The sequence below is a fragment of the Sinohyriopsis cumingii genome, chromosome 16 (assembly GCF_028554795.1).
Source record: "Sinohyriopsis cumingii isolate HCF-2022 chromosome 16, ASM2855479v2, whole genome shotgun sequence".
NCBI classification, from domain to species: domain Eukaryota; kingdom Metazoa; phylum Mollusca; class Bivalvia; order Unionida; family Unionidae; genus Sinohyriopsis; species Sinohyriopsis cumingii.
This window is the reverse complement of record NC_142976.1, coordinates 33,027,113-33,031,463: the sequence shown is the minus strand read 5'-3', so window position 1 is coordinate 33,031,463 and position 4,351 is coordinate 33,027,113. Positions and strand designations below refer to the sequence as shown.

The window sequence follows — 4,351 nt, the reverse complement described above, 5'->3', positions numbered from 1 at the left end:
GAGCAATCAACTTAAAACCAAGGTTTGTTAAAATTAGGAACTATGCCTTAGGATAGGAACAAATATATTTAAAATGCATTTATTAAACAAATACAAAGCAGACTGATATTCTGCACATACAATAAACAAATTCATTCTTAATTACTGAAAAGTCCGAGAACAATTAAGGAACTATTACAATGAATATGCTTCTTTCTCATACAATGAAAACAATTAAGAATTGTTTTCAAAGCACGCAGATGAGGTGTAGTCTTTCTAGTGAAGGTTGAGTGTGTGGATGAGTGAACATAATATAGCTGAGTGAACATAAGATAATCCATAATGGTCACTCCCCCGATCCAACAGCCGCTATGCCTTGCAGAAAGGCTGGAGGTGGCATAGTCCATTCTGGATTAGATTATGTGCCGCAATGTGGGCCTGCGTTAGTCGGGAATGCATGTCATCGTATCTGATTCTGGCTAAGTTGAGTTTGGGGCCGTGGTTGATATGGTATGTGCCCGACTAACGTCCGGTTGAGGACTCTGTTGCTGAAGTTACCGAATCCGCCGTTTTGACGATAGCTTGTGACCCAAGGCAATATTATTTAAATTGGGTGGAGCTTATCGTTTGACAGAAAACTATGCATTCGCACCAATCCTTATATTTGAAAGAAAGACAATCACGCCTAACTTCTGACTGTTCGAGCAGACAATATTCTTGCACTATTATCAGCATAGATTTTGTCTTAGTATGACTGGATTTGTGAGCTAATGGAACAACTCATAATGAACCATGACGAAGTAGTGTACGCAGAGAAAAGCATAATCGAACATATGTTTTTGTTCGGGATAGGAACGTCTATTTATTGGGTTCATAATTTCTAGGCATTAGCTCGAAAGATCCTCATTCTAGTGAAAGAATTATACCACCACCCACAGTGGGATGTCCCTGTCCCACATCTATGCATGATAGATTCAATTAATATTGAATATCCCAAGAAGCTAAAGTATATGCTCCAGAACAAAAAGTATAGAATTACGTTTTTTATATACTTTATATAGGACATATATAAATACTAGAGGGATGTACAATTATTTTCAGGATTTGAGACAGAATTAAAGCTGATAAAAGTTCTACGTTTCCCATTCCTCTTTGTGAGGTGAGAGGGATTGTTGATTGGTTCAGTTCCGTGTGTAACTGATAGTGTTTGTGCTAAGCAAGACAACAAAATAGAATCTGAAACTGAAATCAATTCATATTTATTTGTTTGTGAGCTTCAGCAAACCTAGCAAAATTCAAAACGAGACTAAAAGTATTCTTTATTTCCAATCCACTGTTTTTACATAATCAACCCAGTCACAATTCATATCCAGTGATCAATTTATAGGATGTTTTCAAAGTCGTCATACAAAAGAATTGTACAAATAATAGTCTTCCTTACAAAGTGACTCTGATAAGAAAGCACGAGATTCCTTATGGCTTAAAATGAACTGTCCTTGTATAGTAGTTTCACTAAAACATGTCCTGTAAATTATTTAAAACACTGGGAATGATGCTACATGTGTTAGTATGTAGAATGCATTCGTTGCCTTTCATAAAATAGTTTTTCAATCTAATTCATAAGTAATAGAGAATCAACAAGTATTTTGGATAAGAAATGCACCCTAAGTCTTTCTATGTAACACATTAAAAGGTTGCCAGATATGCACAAAGTAGTCAATCATCACAATGCAAGCTAAATCTCTTGTGCCTTTGTTATTTATATTAACAATGATTATCTTTATTACAACTTTCCTGCTGCGGAAAATTGTCAAAGATTGTCACAAATCAAATATTCAATAATAATCTTATCATATGTGTTCTGACATATGTGTTTGTAATTGTTAGGTAACAAGTTTGCAGTTTGCATTTTAAGTTCAGTTTATTTTATATATTTTGACTAAAATTCAGAGGTCTGTACAAAACACACAAATATAAACAGAAACCAAGTATAATAAAAAAAAGAAATTCCACTTAAGCATCAATACAATCAGTTCATTACATTTCTTTCCAATCTGCTCCATTAAGTCGCAATAGAAATGACCTAGAAACATTATAATGTCAGGATCTGTAACCTGTGAATGAAGGTCCACTCCTGAAATAGAAAGTACAGGAATTTTTCAATATTTTAGAATATTTTCCCATCTTACTGCTGACTGCGCCTTTGACTGTTCAAATCCTATGAATTCGTTCAGTTTTCTTGGTAATACGATTGCTGTGTTTCTGAAAAGTGGCATGTTTATTGGTACACACATGGAGTGAAGTCAATTTGTTAAGTGAAGGATCATTTGTTTGCTTGTTCTTAAAAGTCGTCTTTTGTTTCAACCCCTAACTCTTTGGAAACTGGTACTCTACAAAAATTAGCAACTTGCAAGTAAACTAAAAATCATGATCATTCTGAGTTGACAGCTGTCATATTTACCCAGCATAATGTGCAACTGACTGCACAACGGTTTCGTAACCGACGTTGCATAGCGTGTCTGCAGATGCCATTCTCTTGAGGATTTTTAGTGCAAATTTCAGTCTACATTGTTTGATGTTGGCCGTATATTACACATGGGTAACGCATGGTGGTGGTGGTAGTAATTTTATATAAACGGTAACAATTTATCAAAATAAAAGCAAACGAAACAAAGCAGATATCCCGCTTTTTAATAAATGTCAGTCTGATGAAATTGACAATCATATATGGTTCTTTAATTTTGACTTCCGTGAGGCGTCAGTAATTTAAAGTTGAATAGTTTCTATTGTGAATACACCCTCATTCAACTAATGAAAGTGCTGACGAATCAATCTCGAATGTAAGATTGTGAATTTGAGCATACTAAACTGATGCATACTTTAATTGCATGATTTCAGCATCATGTACATGCATCGGACATCATGCTTATGCAATATATGGGATCACAATTCAGTATACCGCATGAGTGATATTTGAGATATAAAATATGGCTTTTTAAAAGTGCTAAATATTGTAAGATATTTTAACTGTAATTTCAATATTCCAAAAAGTAGACTAGACGACATTCGGTCCAGGTTTGAGCCCATAGTGATGTAATTCTAAAGCTATTTTGATGCTATGGTAATTATAATTTGCCTTTATAATATTGAACGCAAAATACCAGAAGTGTAAAAAACATGTCATACCCAAAGGTGCTACCTCCTGATCCTGAAATGAAATAAAGGCATAATGGAAATAAGAAATGAAAGATGACCTCATATAATATAGCCATGCTACTAATATCATGAGGAAATAGGCCATTGATATATAAGTCGTCTCATGAGGTTTTTTGTTGTAGTCGATACGCAGCTGCCTTTAAACCAACTGCCAGAATACTCGTGCTCACTGAAATGATATATTCTGTCTCAGCATAAAACATGCTGTTGTCTGCCACGTCAAAGTTTTGAACAATCAGATTGTTTGAAAACACACATCGCTATTGCTGACCAGTTTGTATAAGTCCTAAAGATTCAAAGAGTTGTACGGATTTAAAATATTCTTTTAAATGTGTGGAAGGCATGTCAGATCATTGATATTGCTATACAGACATGCACAACAACATTTTGCTACCTCGGGTAGTTTTTGCTTTATTTTGATGACAGTTTGTTCTGACTAGGCCCACTAATACCAAATAGGAACCCCCTAAAATTAAACAAATATGATAGAGTCATCTACGGACGTCGGCTTGGTTTTGCAAGGTTAACAAGGTATAAGCCAGGAAAAGCTCTAAGTCTCAGAATTAAAGAGTTTTAAAACATAAATTACATAATCAAAAGAAACAAATATTACGTTGTTGTCTGTAGTTAAATTCATTGATATTGGGACCGGTCATATTGTTTACACAAAAGGTAATTAACTGTTCGTGGCTTCTTAAATTCGTGGTTTGCATAAATCACGAGATCTACAAAAATTCATACCCCATTAACATTATGAAAAGATAAGAGTGTCCCTCCAACCAGTTTTGCTTCATAAATGCGTAATATCAGTTCTATTCATCTAAACCAACTGGATGTACCTAACCTGTTAGAAATATTTTTTCTCCAGTCAGAACGGAAAAGAGCTTTCATCTCTCATGTATACTCTTTAGCTTGAGAACGATAGTCAGCTGGACAGATCTAAGGAAGCACATATATCTTATTCCTAGCATTTAAGAAAAAAAGGGGTAAAAATATAAATTGGGCTTTGGTAAAGAAACCAGTGCTCGCCGATTGCTTACCACTAGGGTTTTCAGATCCCGATGTTCCAAATGTTTGAGTTACAAATGTTGATCCACTAGACTGAGCCAGATCGCCAAAGGATTGCAAATCAGAGGCTTGAACTAGACTTTCAAAT

The 4,351-nt window shown here is 34.9% G+C and overlaps 1 long non-coding RNA gene across 1 annotated transcript; it reads right to left on the bottom strand.

The window, feature by feature from the left end:
• Positions 1–278: 278 nt before the first annotated feature.
• On the bottom strand, positions 279–4,351 carry LOC149780177 (uncharacterized). The gene is made up of 3 exons (XR_016414884.1): positions 4,236–4,351; positions 3,166–3,187; positions 279–2,113 (listed from the first exon to the last, which is right to left on the bottom strand). It is a non-coding gene; the product is annotated as an uncharacterized LOC149780177 (long non-coding RNA).